Below are 18,548 nucleotides of genomic sequence, written 5' to 3' on the forward strand. Positions count from 1 at the left end.
CAAAGCTTGTGTGGTCCTGCACAATTTTGTTATCTGCAACGAACAGATTTCCATTGAGGACCACTCTGAAGAAACCACCTTGCATGATTACCAGAACATTACCTTTAGAAGTTCTGTGGCTGTTTCCAGAATGAGGGACAAATTTGCTGGATACTTTAAAGGGGTTGCCCGGGCTTTTCACATAATCTCAGTACATATCTTGGCTGCAGAATTATGACAATAAGTAATTTACTTTCTGTCACTAGTTTGCACGGTTTTCTAGATATTCTGAACAGAACGTCCAAGGGGGTGTGTGTTATGGCATTGAAATGAGAACTAGTCATAACCTCCTACTCTACTCTAAACATGCCCTCTATAGCAACAACCCCACCCTCCATAGCTACAGGCCCTCCCCATCCACATGAAGCAGCCCTCATCACACAGTAACAAATTCTTCCCCTCCAGCAGCCTCACTGCAGAGAGCAGACCACCCAGCTGCTCCTCCCCCAGACACACACTGAACAGTGATCTATGGAAAGTGAATCTAGTGAGCAGGTGGGAAAATCGTCCTGTATTCTGGGCCACTCCATGATTACAATACATAACTCATTATCAGTAATTCCTTCCCTCACTGTCTCAGGCTGCTAGCAGCAGTGAGAACAGACTGTGTGATGGCCAGTGATGGGGGTCTGCAGCTTCTAATCTACACAGGGGATGGCAGTCACTGATGTAATCTGTTGTGTGACAAAACCTCTGCTGTGTGAATGAGACAGCTCTGTGTCACTGATGTCTTCACACAGCAGCAGATTTGGTGCAGACATCAAACGGGAGTCGTTTGGTTTCGGACATCCAACACGACCTACAGGTACCACTGCAGTCATCCAGCTCCAGGCAGCGGTCATCAGGTTCCAGACTGTGGCCGTCAGACTCCGGGCATCGGACCTAGGAAGGAACTCAAGCGTGATGATGCTAAAACCGCAGGATTGCTGGGCCTGCATGGAGCTAGCACCGCATGGTAGTCAGAGCGCAGCATAGTAGATGCTCATCAGGAACAGCGGTTACAAGAGTCTCAGAGTCACTGGGTGCAGGGCTCTAAACACAGAGGGATTCCAGGAACACAACATAGCAGACAGTTCAGACATGGTCAGGTACAGGACAGGTACAGGATCAAGGATTCAGGCCCGGATATACCGCCTCCGGGGCAGGGCGAGGGAACAGGATAGGTACAGGATCAGGGATGCAAGCCTGGATACACTGCCTCTAGGCCAAGGCGAATTTAGACAGGGTCAGGTACAGGATCAGGGATTCAGGTCCAGATATACCGCCTCCGGGGCAGGGCGAGGGAACAGGACAAAGCAGGAGTCAAGGCAGGGAATTTGGTACCATAACTGAGACAGACGAGGTCCACACACACGAGACACACATGGCAAAGTCCAGGAGCATTGTGAGTTGTGAGTAGCTCTGGCCTCGCCAGCATTTCAAGTACACACACTAACCCTGATAAAAGCAGGGATGGTGTGGCTGCGCACGCCCTAAGCTCACACAGGAACCATTGCAGCACAATCAGTGCAGGAACTGCAGCTTAGGGCACCTGGCCATGGCTGCCAGCCAAGACACACATGGAAAGTCATGCACCAGCTGCAAATGACCTCACAACCCACGGACAGCTTCCACAGCGGCGACCAGGGACCGCACATGTCAATGGTCAAGCAGCAGAGCAAAGACCTAACACCACATGTGCAGCTATGAAGCAGAGCAGGGAACTGAGCAGGCTCCATACAGGTAACAGCCAGCAGTATCCCAGCTCCATTAGGGGGAAAGGAGCAAGAGGTTAAAGCAAAAAACATGCATTGTCACGCCGACAACCAAATACAAACAGAACGGCGTGACAGGGAGGACATGTGGGAGGCAGAAGAGGTGGTGGGTGGTGGAGAGGATGGTTGGGCAGGGACTGGAGGTGCAGAAGATGTGGTTGGGAAATGGTACGGGGAAGGATGTTGGAATATGGCAGGTTGGTGGTACGGGGCAGTTTGGTGGTATGGGGGAGGTTGCTGGTACTGGGGAGGCTGCTGGTATTGAATAGGAGGGGAGGGGGGACAGAGCCTGAAGGGAGGGCAGGTGTGGGTGGAATTACCGGGGTGGGTGGAGGAGCTTGGGAGGTAACCTGCGCTAGAGCAGCGTGGCACGACTGCATTACATGCATCTGCTGGCCAGGAGATAGTCTATCTATTCGCTCAACTACAGACCTGAAAAATTTGTGGTTTGGAGTTCGACTTGCATCTGAATGCATGCTTTGTAAAAGTGCTTTGACCTCAAGAATGCTGTTGCTGAGCAAATTAAAGCCTGCGGCAATTTGCTCTGACAACACTTTGAGACAGTTTTGAAAAGATGCATTCAGATGCAAGAATTCTGGCACATAGCTCTTTTCCTGACCCCTCTGCCGCTGCCGCCCAGTACCCGTAGGTGAACTAGAGGTGGCAGCGGAAGAAGGGTGGGGTAAAGGGAAAGCTATTTCCTCGCCAGCAGATTCATGGAATGGAGTTGGCCACGATGCTCCAGCGCTGGTCAATGGGATGGAGGGATCACATGTGAGGGCAGGCTGTGAAGGTGCAGATGGGCGAGGGCAGTCGAAGTGTCCCTCGGTGGCGGTCTCGTGAAGGATCACCCCAGAAGGGTCCAACTGGGCTGGATCCCGAGTGCTGCTCACGGTGCTGATGAAGAAAGAGAGAAAAAAAAATAATATTTTGCTATTGCATGTCCCTGGCTGAAACAAAAAGAATATGTTAGACATGTTACATTTCTTTGTACATGCGGTTTTTAATATTTACCTTCTGGTCACCATTGTTGTCTGGAGAAAAGACAGGGCATGTGCATACTTGTACTTGCTCCTGCATCCTCCAGAGCAACTCGGGGCCCGCATTTCTTTGTTGAACTCCTTGTTGAAGCGATCCCTGATAGACTGCCACCGCTTCACAATTCTCTCCCCTGAAAAGAGAAAGCACAAGTTGGTTATTATACAACATCAGGATTTCCCAAAGTCCACTCCTCAAAGATGCCTTGATGATACTTCCACCATCTGTGTAATACAAACGAAATCCTGAAAACAGAACCCAAATAGGGTCCGTGAGGACTGAAGTTTGGGAAACATTGGTTTACATGTAGCCACATTACAGAAATGTGTATACTTACGGTTTAGAATCTTGGACCGAGCATCGAGGTCTTCCCAGCTGGCCACAAGTTGGGCACAGATTTCCTCCCACATCTTCTGTGTGACTATGAGATCGGCATGGCGGTGGTCCCCCATGTTCCACAGCGGCTCCCTTTCTCGGACCAGATCAATGAGGAGGTCAATGTCCAGCCCCCCCTCCTCATCGCCTGAGTCAGGAAAACGCTGTGAATCCTGTTAAAGGAAAAAAAAACTATACACAAAAAAAAAATCATCAAAAAGCATTCTACCAAAAAGACAAAATAAAATTTTTTTTAAAACTAAGTACCAAAAAAAGGGTGTAAAAATTTTAAAACAAAAATTCGAAAGAAGCCCAATAAAATTTATAAAAAATTATTTGGAAAAAAGGGCCAAAAAAATAAAAAAAATTTACAAAATGCCAAAACAATTTAAGAAAATAATTTAGAAAAAAGTAAAAAAAAAAAAAAAGGGGGAAATAATATGGCGACAAATATTTTTGAAAAAAATAAAAGAAAGGTGAAGAAAAAAAAAAAAAGGTACTTACACGATGACGACCGCCGTGTTGCACATGCCGACTGCCCTGGGAGGCACTTTGAGGACCTCTTGAACGGCCAAAAGATTCTGAAGACTATTATAAAAAACATAAAACAAAAGAAATTTGTGCTTGGATGTAGGCATATGTGCTGTGTGCAGTGTGATATTTGCAATCATCTTTTTTATTTGTTGTCTGCAGTGTGATGTCTGTACTAAATAGTTTTATATGTGTTGTGTGTACTGTGATGTTGTGTTTCTGTGATGTACAGTCATGGCCAAAAGTTTTGAGAATGACACAAATATTATATTTTCACATGATCTGCTGCCCTCTGGTTTTTATGTGTGTTTGTCAGATGTTTTTATCACATACAGAAATATAATTGCAATCATATTATGAGTAACAAAAGGTTATATTGACAGTTAGAATGAGTTAATGCAGCAAGTCAATATTTGCAGTGTTGACCCTTCTTCTTCAGGACCTCTGCTATTCTCCCTGGCATGCTCTCAATCAACTTCTGGATCAAATCCTGACTGATAGCAGTCCATTCTTGCAAAATCAATGCTTTTATTTTGGCTGAATTTGAAGGTTTTTGTTTGTCCACCCGTCTCTTGATGATTGACCACAAGTTCTCAATGGGATTAAGATCTGGGGAGTTTCCAGGCCATGGTCCCAAAATCTCTATGTTTTGTTCCCTGAGCCATTTAGTTATCACCTTTGCTTTATGGCAAGGTGCTCCATCATGTTGAAAAAGGCATTGTTGATCGCCAAACTGTTCTTGGACGGTTGGGAGAAGTTGCTCTCGGAGGACATTCTGCTACCATTCTTTATTCATGGCTGTGTTTTTAGGCAAGACTGAGAGAGAGCCCATTCCCTGGGCTGAGAAGCAACCCCACACATGAATGGTTTCAGGATGCTTGACAGTTGGCATGAGACAAGACTGGTGGTAGCGCTCACCTGGTCTTCTCCGAATAAGCCGTTTTCCAGATGTCCCAAACAATCGAAAAGGGGATTCATCAGATAAAATGACTTTACCCCAGTCCTCAGCAGTCCACTCCCTGTACCTCTTGCAGAATATCAGTCTGTCCATGATGTTTTTTCTGGAGAGAAGTGGCTTCTTTGCTGCCCTCCTTGAGACCAGGCCTTGCTCTAAGAGTCTCCGCCTTACAGTGTGTGCAGATGCACTCACACCTGCCTGCTGCCATTCCTGAGCAAGCTCTGCACTGCTGGTAGCCCGATCCCGCAGCAGAAACACTTTTAAGAGACGGTCCTGGCACTTGCTGGTCTTTCTTGGGCGCCCTGGAGCCTTTTTGGCAACAAGGGAACCTCTCTCCTTGAAGTTCTTGATGATGCGATAGATTGTTGACTGAGGTGCAATCTTTCTACGATACTCTTCCCTGTTAGGCCATTTTTGTGCAGTGCAATGATGACTGCACGTGTTTCTTTAGAGATAACCATGGTTAACAGAAGAGAAACAATGATGCCAAGCACCAGCCTCCTTTTAAAGTGTCCAGTGGTGTCATTCTTACTTAATCATGACAGATTGATCTCCAGCCCTGTCCTCATCAACACCCACACTTGCATTAATGGAGCAATCACTGAAACGATGTTAGCTGGTCCTTTTAAGGCAGGGCTGCAATAATGTTGAAATGTGTTTTGGGGGATAAAGTTCATTTTCTAGGCAAATATTGACTTTGCAAGTAATTGCTGTTAAGCTGATCACTCTTTATAACATTCTGGAGTATATGCAAATTGCCATTAGAAAAAATGAAGCAGTAGACTTTGTAAAAATTAATATTTGTGTCATTCTCAAAACATTTGGCCATGACTGTATGCAAGAAACTTACGAATTGTGAGCCCACTCCAGGTATCTCTCCACCCCTTCTTTCTTCTTCTGGGAGCACCTCTTCAGCCACCTCTTCATCTTCAAAATCCTTTAAAGAAAAAAAAAAAGATTAAAAAATATATTAATCTATACAGTATATATATATATATATATATATATATATTTTCATCTTATCATGTCAGGTCTGTCTGTCTGTCACAAAAATCACACGCAGGTGCTTGGTAGGGTTCCGCTAAGACGCGACAAACCAGTGACAGACGCAGATGCAGTCCAGAGTTCTAAAGACGCACGCCACCACTAATGTTGGTTGATCAGCGGAGCTAGAAAAACATACAATAACAAAACAAAAAATGGAATATACTCACCATCCAACGGCCCCCAGACTCTGTTCCTACTCTCACCACACGTCCGGCATCTTCCAGTCACAGTATATGCTTTGCGCAAAACGCTGATGATGTCACTCTTGCCCAGCGTCATGAGCGGTCTTTGGCGCAAAGCATTACTGGGAACAGAAGATGCAAGGAGTGTGTAGAGAACAGAAAGAGTCCGGAGGCCATCAGATAGTGAGTATATAATTTTTTAAAAATGTTTATATCCTATCTTTTACTATTGAAGCTGCATAGGCAGCATCAATAGTAAAAAGTTGATGACAATTGTAAGGCCAGCATTTACTTTACAAAAAAAATATAAGAAAAATTAAAACATTTTTTACCTGTAAGCGCTGTCGATGTGAGGGAGGGCTCCCAGAAGAAGAAGACATTTCCACTACTGCTGGTGGCGTGTGATGATGGTGGCCAGCGTCCGATGCTGGTGGTGTCTGCTGCTGTGCGGCGTCTGGTGCTGGGAGCGTCTCATGCTGCTGCCTGGTGTCTGCTGCTGGCGGCGTTGGCTGATGCTGGGCAGTGTGTTCGTCAGCTGCGCGGCGTCTGCTGCTGGCAGCATGCACTTGAGCTGCACGGCGTCTGCTGTTGGCAGCATGCACTTCAGCTGTGCGGCGTCTGCTGCTGGCAGCATGCACTTCAGCTGTGCGGCGTCTGCTGCTGGCAGCATGCACTTCAGCTGCGCGGCATCTGCTGTTGCTGGCGGCTTTAGATCCTTGCTGCCGTCTACAACTGCTGCTGCTTGCGGCCTCTGCTACTGGCTTGCTGGCTGATGCCTTGATGGCCTTTGGGATGCTTTATCCTTGGCTGGCTCCATGGTAATGGCTGAGGGTGAGGGCCCCACTGGCATAGCTTATATATGTTTCCTGGGGGTTGGCCAACTTCTGACCATGCTCAGACCTAAAAACCGGATCCGGCCACCTGATTCTTCTTTTGCCGGATCTGGCGCATTGTGGCGTCCATAGACTTCAATTGTTTCAAAAAACCGGAATCGCCCGATCTGGCGTTTCTGGCTTTTTTGCCGGAGACAAAAAAACGTTACTGTTGCCGTTTTTTCCAGACGTCGGAATGCAAAGTTTTGCCGGATCCGGCAAAAACCGGATGAAACGCATGGCCATGCAGCACAATCCGGTGCTAATACATGTCAATGGGTAAAAACCGGATCCGGCTTTAGATTTAGCCAGATCTGGTTTTTAAAAAAAGAGCTGGATCGCGCCTGACGGCAAAAAACTGATGTGTGAAAGTAGCCTTAGTCTTTTGTTATCTTTAACTTTCTTTTAGGCCACTTTCACACATCAGGTTTTCGGCGTTAGGCGCGTTCTGGCGTCGTGCCGGAGCGCCGGATCCGGCAAATGTTTTGTAAAACCGGATGTGACGGATCCGGTTTTCTGCCGGATTCGTCTTGCGCTTGACAGCCAAAAATCGCCCCTTGTGGCCTTCCGAACGGGATTGGCTACTGAAAAACTATATAGAGTGTGTTCCTACAGCCCTTCTTTGACAGGTTGTAGAGGAGAAAGTGCAGGTTGGAGAGAAGAACAAGTTACTGGCGAAGATGGATGTTGTGATTGGAAATATTTTGAAGAATTTGGCGGATTTTACAGCGGAGGCAAATCGTTTGAGGGTGATTGTTCTGGAGAAGGAGAGAGCGAGACAGCAGCGCATCAGGCATCGTAGACGACGTTTGTGGATCCACCCCATCACAGCCAAGAGAATGAAGCGTGGGGTCAATTCTACACTTTGCATGGACCTTAGATGAAACCCGGATACATTTTTTGGATATGTTCGGATGAAAATGGAGAATTTTGATTACTTGGTGGAGCGCATTGCACACCTCATAAGAAAATCGGACACCTATTGCCGCTTCTCTGTTTCACCCGCAGAGCGTCTGATGGTGACTTTAAGGTAAGCCACATTTATTGGATATGCTCGCATCAGAGCACACTTTCACTGCAATCTTGTTGGTGGTAGTTTGCATCTCCAAGTGTTATAGCTGAGTTTTGGTATGTAATGCTGTGATTTTAAACTAATTGATTGTTTTTTTCCCCACAGATTTCTTGCAACTGGAGAATCCCTTTCGTCACTGCATTTCCAGTACAGACTCGGGATTTCCACCATATCTGGAATAGTGAAGCACACATGCCGTGCTGCCGTGCACTGTGGGACTCCTTAGCTGAAGAGTTTTTACCAGAGCCCACAACAGAGAGGTGGATTGAAATTTCAGAAAAGTTTCAACAGATATGTCAGTTTCCGAACTGCTTGGGCGCTGTGGACGGGAAACATATCCGCATTGTAAAGCCAGCCGGATCAGGATCGGAATATTTCAATTACAAGAAATATTTTTCAATTGTCCTCATGGCCATCGCTGACGCGGAATACAAATTTATTGCTGTTGATATTGGGGCCTATGGCCGCTCCAATGACTCTCAAGTTTTCAAACTGTCTGCCATGGGGCGTAAACTGTATGGAAACACCTTCCAGTTCCCATCCCCTAGACCGCTGCCGCAAACATCTGGTCCACCTATGCCATTTGTCTGTGTAGGGGATGAAGCCTTCCAGCTGTCAGAACACCTTTTGAAACCGTACGGTAGCAGAGGATTGTCAAGAACAAAACGCATTTTTAATTACCGCCTTACAAGAGCAAGAATGGTTGAATGTACCTTTGGTATTCTGACAGCCAAATGGCGGGTCCTATTGACTACGATAAACCTCAAGTCAGAAACTGTGGACGAGGTGATCAAAGCTTGCGTGGTACTCCACAATTAAGTTATCTGCAAGGAACCCATTTCCATTGAGGACACCTCTGAAGAAACCACCTTGCAAGATTACCATGACATTACCACTAGAAGTTCTGTGACGGTTTCAGTAATGAGGGACAATTTTGCACTATACTTTATGTCACCTCAAGGCAGAGTACACTGGCAGGATGACAGAGTGTGAAAGATTTGTGCCCTTAACCAAACTTGTGTACCTTCTGTACCAACAGTATATACCTTTGCCAACCAAAGTTGGCTATCTTGTCATGGTCTTAATATTTTTACCTTTAGGCCACAGGTGTGTACCTGGTTGTGTTTTATGCAAAGTATTTCACCTTTTAACAAAAGTTGTGTACATTGTTAGGAAATCACCAACAATAAACACAACTTTTTAGGTGAAATACTTTGCTTCAAACACAACCAGGAACACAACTGTGGCAAAAAGCTAAAATTTACCCACAGTTATATACCTGGTTTGGAATACCTTTTTACCTTTGAAATACCCTGTATTTAACCTTTTTTTTAAACATATTTCGCCACAGAAAGAAATGACAGACAACCATTGTAAAACGATAATTTAACTTTTATTTAAAATTTTTTTTTTTTGTAAAATGTTTTTAAAGTTAAAAATACTTTTTTAATAAAGGTTTGAAACCAACTGGGCATTTTTATTACAAAACACACATTATAAATCGGTGTAGTGTGGGGTGGAAATACTGCTGGAAGGGCTGCGGGACACTTCGACACTGGGAGTGTGGAGAGAGGACTGGGATCGTGGTGGGGAAGGAACAGTTAGAGGTGAAGGTGTGGAAAAAGCTACAGAATGGGTGGACATGTGGGAGGCAGAAGAGGTGGTGGGCGGTGGAGTGGAGGGTTGGGCAGGGACTGTAGGAGCAGATGATGTTGATGGAAAGTTGTATGGGGAAGGAGTTTGGTACGGGGAAGGAGTTTGGTACGGGGCAGGTTGCTGGAAGTGGGGAGATGTCTGGTACTGGGGAGGTTGCTGGTACTGGGGAGGTTGCTGGTACTGGGGAGGTTGCTGGTACTGGGGAGGTGGCTGGTATGTAATAGGAGGGGGAGGATGGAAAGTGACTGGAGGGGGTGCAGGTGGAGGAACTACTGGGGTGGGAGGAGGAGGTTGGGAGGTAACGTGCTGGAGAGCACCGTGGCATGAATGCATTACATGCATCTGCTGGCTAGGAGAGAGCGTTTCCATGCACTCCACAACAGACCTGAAAAAGGTGTGGTTTGGCGAAGATCTTGCTTCTGAATGCATGGTTTGCAGAAGTGTCTTCACCTCCAGAATGCTGGAGTTGATCTGCTGAAAGCCTGCGGAGATTTGCTCTGACAAGACTTTTAGACAGTTCTGGAAAGATGCATTCAGATGCAAGAACTCTGGCGCATAAGTCTTTTCCTGACCCCTCTGCCGCTGCCACCCAGTACCCGCAGGTGTACTAGAGGTGGCAGGGGCAGAAGGGTGGGGTAAAGGGAAAGCGATCTCCTCACCAGCAGCTTCATGTAATGTAGGCAGCTACGATGCTCCTGTGCTGGTGGATGGGACAGATGGGTCGAATGTGTGGGAAGGTGCAGATGTACCGGGGCGGTCGAAGTGTCCCTCGGTGCCGGTCTCCTCAGGGATCGCCTCAGAAGGGTCCAATCGTGCAGGCTCCCGAGTGCTGCTCACCGTGCTGTGGAATAAAGAGAAAAAAAAAACAATTAAAATAGTGACATGGCATGGCCCTGGCTGAAAAAAAATTGTTACATCTAATCATTTTTTTCACATGTGGTGTGTAATATTTACCTTCTGGTGACCATTGTATCCCGGAGGAACGACAGGGCTCGTACGTACTTGTAGTTGCTCCTGCGTCCTCCAGATCCACTTGGGGCCCGCATCTCTTTATTGAACTCCTTCTTGAAACGATCCCTCACAGACCGCCACCGCTTCACAATTCTGTCCCCTGAAACGAGACAAGGACAAAGTGGTTAGTATACAACATCAGTGTTTCCCAAACTCCAGTCCTCATGGTCCCCAGGGGTCATGTTTTCAAGATTTCCATAGTAAATAGAAATCCTAAACATATGATCCGTGGGGACCACGAGGACTGGAGTTCGGGAAACACTGGTTTACATCAAGCAACCGGTACTGTATATACTTACGCTCTTTAATCTGGGCCCGAGCATCGAGGTCCTCCCAGCGGCCCACAAGGAGCGAACAGATTTCCTCCCAGAGTCATCGGGTAACAATCAGGTCAGCATGGCGGCGGTCAGCCATATTCCATAGCGGCTCCCTTTCTCTGACGAGATCGATGAGGTGGTCCACATCAATTCCTCCATCCTCACCGTCCGAGTTGGGAGCACGCTGTGAAGGCTGTTAAAGTAAAATAGAAAAATAGCAAAATTAGTCACCACACTTTAAGACATGAAATAAAAAGTGTACCAAAATTTAACTTAAATATTATACTAACACGCTGGTGACTGCCGCGTTGCTGTCGCCGACGACCCTGGGAGGCACTGCGAGGACCTCTTGGCCGAGCACCAGATTGGGAAGACTAGAGAAGAAAAGAAAAAAATTTATGTGTTTGGATGTTGGAATATTTGTTTGCTGTGTGATGTCTGCGGTACATTGTTTTCTATGTGTTGTGTGTAGTGTGATGTTGTGTTTCTGCGTTTGATGCAAAAAACTTACCAATTGTGAGCCCACTCCAGGTGTCTGTCCACCCCTTCCTTCTTCTTCTGAGAGCTCCTCTTCAGCTTGTGATTCCTGTTTTGAAATAAAAGCCAATGAATAGACATATATTACAGAGATGATGGATTTTGGAAATAAAAACTTACCGTCAAACGCTGACGATGCGAGGGAGGGCTCCCAGAAGAAGATGTGCTGTCCTGTTGCTGGCCAGACTCCATGGCTGTGGGTGGTGCTGCTGCTGCTGCTGCCAGTGCTGCTGCTGCATCTCTTGGGCGGCTGTTGAATAAAGAGAAACAAAGGGCCAATGAATATCTTGATATTCCTTGGCCCTAGTTTTGAGGAATGGGGGATTTGATAATTACCGTCTCTCATCTGCTGCTGGACTCCCCTCCCGTTGTTCAGCATGTTCCCTTTGCTGCTCCATTTGGGGTGGTGGTGGTGCTGATGGTGCTGCAGTGGTCTCCTGCCTTCTCCTGCGCCTGGTTGCTGTCTTGGGTGGCATGTTGGGTGTGGCTGAGGGTCCCACTGTCATGCTTTTATATATGTGTGCTGTGGGCAGAGCTACTGAGCATTCTCAGACCCAAAAAACCGGATCCGGCTACCGGATCCGGCTTTCGCAGGTTCCGGCGCATTGCGGTGCTTATAGACTTTCATTGTGTGAAAAAGCCGGACGCGCCGGATCCGGGGGGTCCGGCTTTTTCGCCGGAGACAAAAAACGTTACAGTAGCTGTTTTTTCCAGACGCCGGATTGCAACACATTGCCGGATCCGGCGAAAACCGGATGAAACGCATGGCCATCCGGCGCGATCCGGCGCAAATGCAAGTCAATGGGGGGGGAAACGGGATCCGGCATTGCATTTCGCCGGATCTGGTTTTTGTCAAAAGAGCCGGATCGCACCTGACGGCGAAAACCTGATGTGTAAAAGAGGCCTTAGAGATCATTTCATCTTCAACTTGCTTAACTGTTCACAGTAACAGTGTCACGCCACGCTCACCTGTGGGCGGGACCTCTGTCCCGATGTCATCTCTTCCGGAGCTGCGGTCGCCCCGGGGGTCCCGCCGGGTGCGCACGTGCCCCTCTCGTACATAGGCTCCTGTCCCCTCCATGTTATGTGCGCACTTGTGCGCTCTTCTCAGTTCAGTCTCCAGGTCTGTCCTCTCTATGGTACTGGAGGACTTGACCCGAAAGCCCTAGTGATCATGTGATATATCAGGCCACCTCTTCCTAGGGGAGGTGCCTGATTATTGTTGTGCTTCCTGTCTTGGTCTGCCGTGTCCCTGCCTGGCTGCGCGCTGTATTCGGGTCCTCTGCCTTGTACTCTGTTGCGCCTCTTGGCACATGCTCTGAACCTGTGCTTTGTCTAATACTCAGTTGTGCCTCCTGACATACACTCTGATTCTGTGCTCTCTCTTATATTCAGTTGTGCCCCCTGGCATACACTATGATCCTGTGCTTTGTCTTATACTCAGTTGTGCCTCCTGGCACACGCTCTGACCCTGTACTCTGTCTCATACTCAGTTGTGCCTCCTGGCACACGCTCCAATCCTGTGCTCTGCCTTATACTCAGTTGTGCCTCCTGGCACACACTCTGATCCTGTGCTTTGTCTTATACTCAGTTGTGCCTCCTGGCACACGCTGTGACCCTGTGCTCTGTCTTATACTCAGTTGTGCCTCCTGGCACACACTCTGACCTGTATTCTGTCTCATACTCAGTTGTGCCTCCTGGCACACGCTCCAATCCTGTACTCTGTCTTTTGCTCAGTTGTGCTCTCTGGCACACACCCTGCTCCCATACTCTGTTACACCTCCTGGCACACCTGCTGCCTAACTCAGTACTATGCCGTGCTCCTTTGCATGCATCCTACTTTGCTCACACCCGGACGTACTAGTCGCTGCACGCCATACGTGCTCCCGTGTACACGCCTTGTATTCCCGAGTACACCCAGTACCGTCCTGTACACAAGGTGTTCCTGTGCCCACGCTGTATACGTTCATACAGACACACTTGTGTCTCCTGTGAGCCGGCCACCTGGTGCCAGCAGTCGTGGTACCTCACCCCCTGGGGCTTGCCCCTGACACTCCCTGTATAGGGGGTGGTCCTCACTAGGTCAGCTCGCCCTGGGAAGGTTGGTGCCACAACCCAGAGAGTCCACTCCAGGAGTCGTCACAAACAGCAATTTTGACCAGTGGTGTCCAAATCTTTACATGCCACGGAAGGCCTCTACATGAAATGTAACTATAATTCTGTATTTGTGGCCTTTAATGTGGACTCTTGACTCTGACATATGAATATATCTACTTCTGACACAACTTTTCAATAAAAGGTCCATTCTGAAGCTATCATCAATCATTTAGCACATGCATTTGCACTTTAATTTAAGCCAATTTCTGGAATTGATTATGAAATAAATACTGGAATTTCAAGTCTTATTTCACCATACCTGCTTTTTGTCACTACTTGTCAATAATGGCAAATTAAGAAAAAAGTTGTTAATTTTTGTGCAAACATGGGATGTGAGAAAATATGCAACTTTTCAATTTTAGCAATCTAGTGTAAATAATACTCACATACTACACATATATGTTAGAGTGGGTGGTCTGGAGCAGGAAACTCCGGGAGTGGACCCTCTGGACCGAGGGACACCAGGCGAGTTGCCAGGTGGAACGACCCCTATACAGGGACCGTTAGGAGCAGGCCCAGGGGTTCTAGTACCACGGTAGCCGGTACCGAGAGGGGCGGCTCAGGATGGACCGGAGTAAGACTGAGACTGGAGTAAAGAATGACAGAACAAGACTGGAACCAGGAGGCCGGAATGAAGTGAGACAGAAAACTGGAGCGAGAAAGAATGACAGGAGTAGGAAAGTTGGAGACAGGACTGGAGTAGGACGGCAGGAACACTGAAGGCAGGACTGGAGTAGGACGGCAGGAACACTGAAGGCAGGACTGGAGTAGGACGGCAGGAACACTGAAGGCAGAACGGAGTAGGACGGCAGGAGCACTGGAGGCAGGACTGGAGTAGGACGGCAGGAACACTGGAGACAGGACTGGAGCAGGACAACAGGAACACAGGAGACAGAACTGCGGAAGAGAACAATTGACACAGGTAGCAGGACTACCGGAACTACCGAGACCGGAACTGCAGGAGCAGAGTGCACACGATGAAGCGAGGCCAGAGTGTTAGGAAACACAACGATCAGACGCCTCCCTCAGGGGGAAGCAGCCTGATATGGCCCCGTCTGGTCAGCCATTGATCCAAAGGTGGTTCCGGGTCAGGGCACAGCCGGAGCATAAGAAACAGGAAGGAGGCCAGGTGAGTATGGCGGAGCGGTGTAACAGTACCCCCTCCCTAAGCCGCCCTCCCGGAGGTTAGCAAGAAACCGCTTGAGGATACGGGGAGCATTGATATTCTCCCGAGGCTCCCAGGATCTCTCCTCAGGACCAAAGCCCTTCCAATCAACAAGAAAGAAAGTCCTACCTCTAACCCTTTTCACAGCGAGAATGTCCTGCACTTCAAAAACGTCGTTGGCACCCACCGGCTGAGGACCAGGATCAAGCGAGGAATGGAAACGATTCAGCACCACAGGCTTCAGGAGAGAGACGTGAAAGGTGTTCGGGATCCAGAGTGAAGCAGGCAACCTCAATTTGTAGGCGACTTCGTTAATACGTCCCAGAATTTCAAACGGACCGATGTAGCGTTGGCCCAATTTGCAGGAGGGCAGTTTTAATCGGACGAATTTGGAGGAGAGCCAGACCTTGTCGCCAACATGATACGGAGGAGAATCCAACCTCTTTTTGTCTGCATAGTTCTTCATCTGAACAGCGGATCTCTTGAGTGATGTGTTGGTCTCAGCCCAAATCTTAGAAAATTCCGAGGACAAGGCGTTGGCCGCGGGTACCTCGGCGTTGGCCACGGGTACCTTGGAGGCAGGAGTTATCGGAAGAGGAACACCAGGATGTCTGCCAAAAACAATGAAAAATGGAGACTTGGCCGAAGACTCACCAGCATGGTTGTTATTTAACGAACTCTGGCTAGGGGAGTAAGTTGACTCAATAGTTCTGGTGGGCGTTAGAGAAGTGATGTATGTACCCCGTAAGCGTCTGGTTGGTACGCTCTACCTGTCCGTTGGACTGTGGATGGTAGGCCGAGGAGAAGTTGAGGGAAACATTCATGAGCTTACAAAGCGAACGCCAGAACTTGGAGGTAAACTGAATCCCTCGGTCAGACACAATGCGTCGAGGTAGTCCGTGAGGTCTGAAGATTTGACGAATGAAGATTTTGGCCAGCTCCGGTCCTGAGGGAAGACTGGGCAGAGGGATGAAGTGAGCCATCTTGGAAAAATGATCCACCACCAGCAGGATGACTGTGCAGCCCGCAGAGCAGGGTAGGTCGGTGATGAAATCCATGACGATGCTTTCCCAAGGAACCGTAGGGACGGGCAAAGGAAGCAACAAGCCGGACGGAGATCTCCATGGCACTTTGTTTTTTGCACAGGATGGACAAGAAGCCACAAAGTCGAGTACATCTTGGCGAAGCTTGGGCCACCAGTAGTGACGTGTGATAAGGTCAAGGGTCTTCTTAGTTCCGGCATGGCCGGCCAGTTTGGAGGAGTGCCCCCATAGAAGAACCTTTCGCTTGAGATTCTCTGGCACAAGCGTCTTGCCAGGAGGGGGAGTAAGCCAGTTCACCGGAGCCACGGTGATGATCCTAGTGGGATCAATGCTATGCGAAGGTTCCTCCGTGGATTTGTGTGGCTGGAAGACCATGGACAGGGCGTCGGCTTTGGAATTCTTGTTGCCAGGACGGAATCAGAGCTCGAAATCAAATCGGGCGAAAAATAAGGACCATCTGGCCTGGCGAGGGTTAACTCTCTGGGCAGACTGGAGATAGGCCAGATTCTTGTGGTCTGAGAAGATGACAAAAGGATGGACAGCTCATTCCAGGAGGTGGCGCCATTCCTCCAAGGCCAACTTGATGGCCAAAAGTTCCCGGTCGCCGATCGAGTAGTTACACTCGGATGGAGAAAAGGCCTTCGAGAAGAAGCCACAAGGGTGCAGGCGACCAGAGGCGGTTCTCTGGGACAGTACTGCCCCGGCACCCGTCGAGGAAGCGTCTACCTCAAGTACAAAAGGTCGATCGCTCTCAGGGCGATGCAGGACCGGAGCCGTGGAGAAAGCCTGTTTTAGGGTCAGAAAGGCCTCCTCTGCCTCAGGAGACCAATCCTTGGAAGTAGACCCTTTACGGGTGAGCGCAGAAATGGGTCTTGTGATCGCGGAGAAGTTGGAGACAAATTGCTGGTAATAGTTGGCGAACCCGAGGAATCGTTGTATCGCCTTTAATCCGACGGGGCGAGGCCATTTGAGGATGGCAGACAACTTCTCGGGATCCATCCTTAGACCAGCGTCGGAGATAATGTATCCCTGGAATGGCAGAGAGGTCTGTTCGAAGAGACATTTCTTGATCTTCGCATACAGGCGGTTCTCCCGAAGACGCTGAAGCACCAGGCGGACACTCTTTCTGTGGGACGAGAGGTCCGGCGAGAAGACGAGGATGACGTCTAAGTACATGACCACACAAGAGTACAAGAGATCCCGGAAGATCTCATTGACAAACTCTTGAAAGACTGCAGGAGCATTGCAAAGACCGAATGACCAGGTACTCATAATGGCCATCTCGAGTGTTGAAAGCGGTCTTCCACTCGTCACCTGCACGGATATGGACCAGATTGTAGGCTCCTCTGAGGTCCAGCTTGGAAAAGACCCGAGCCCCTCTGAGATGGTCAAACAGCTCCAGAATGCTGGAGTGGAAGAGGGTACCTGTTCCTGATGGTAATCTCATTCAAGCCCCTATAGTCAATGCACGGCTGTAGAGTTCCATCCTTCTTTTTGACGAAGACGAACCCGGCTCCCGTGGGCGAAGAGGATTTCCGTATAAAGCCTTTGGCGAGGATCTCTCGGATGTACTCAGACATGGCGGTGGTCTCTGCGGGAGACAAAGGGTAGATTCTGCCCCTTGGAGGGATTGAACCGGGAACAAGTTCAATTAGGCAGTCAAACGGCCGGTGTGGAGGGAGGACCTCCGCTTCCTTCTTATCAAAAACATCGGCATAGGAACTGTAAGCTGAAGGAAGACCCGGGAGGTCTGGAGGCGCCAGGCGGACAGGTGTCAGACAGCGAGCTTGACACGGGTGCCCCCAGTGGAGTATCTCCCCAGAAGACCAGTCGAGAACAGGCTGATGAGTCCTTAACCATGGAAGACCGAGTAGAATGGCGTGAGAGAGCTTAGGCAAAATGTAAAAGGCTATCTTCTCTCGATGTAAGGCTCCGACTTGCAACTCCACCTCTTCAGTGACCAAGGTGACGGTCACCTGTAGCGGTTTGCCATCCACGGTGGCAATCTGAATTGGGTTAGATAGAGTGACTACAGGAATTTGGTATTTGTCCACCTCTTCCTGCTGAATGAAGTTACCCGCTGAGCCCGAATCCACGTAGGCCACCTCGGAACCACGCCTCCCTCCTGAAACCAAAAGCACAGAAATCGTAAGGGGTTGAGAAGGATCATCATCACCTAGGAAGGCCTCTCTTAACTGACCTAGGTGGAGTCGTTTCCTTGTCTCTTAGGACAGGTGCGGACATAGTGTGACGAATCACCGCAATAGAGGCACAGACCTTGTGCCCGTCTCTCTCTTTGATGCAACTTGGCCAACCTGAGACGATCTATCTGCATGGGCTCACCCGAAGAGAAGGAAGAGGACCCGACCAAACGGGAGCTGGCAGACCGGGTGAAAGGAGAAACTGACCTGGAGGACCGCCTGTATCTCGCTGACTCCCGAGTTCGCTCCAGGAAGCGCAGGTCAATGCGGGTAGCCAGCGAGATAAGGTCCTCTAAGGTGGATGGGGTATTTCGACCTGCGAGTTCATGCTTTATTCTACTAGAAAGACCGTGCCAGAATGCCCCCACCAAAGCCGCGTTATTCCAGCCGAGCTCAGAGGAGATAGTGCTAAAGCGAATAGCGTACTGTCCGACCGTGAGAGAGCCCTGGTGTAAGTTAAAGAGTGACTCAGTGAGAGAGGCTAACCGACCCGGCTCATCGAAAACCTTACCAAACGTATCCAGGAAAACTGGGAGACTCGAGACGACCGGGTCGTCAAGTTCCCAGAGCGGGTTTACCCAAGACAGGGCCTC

The sequence above is a fragment of the Dendrobates tinctorius genome, unplaced genomic scaffold, assembly GCF_039654945.1.
Source record: "Dendrobates tinctorius isolate UK_male_01 unplaced genomic scaffold, ASM3965494v1 ptg000008l, whole genome shotgun sequence".
NCBI classification, from domain to species: domain Eukaryota; kingdom Metazoa; phylum Chordata; class Amphibia; order Anura; family Dendrobatidae; genus Dendrobates; species Dendrobates tinctorius.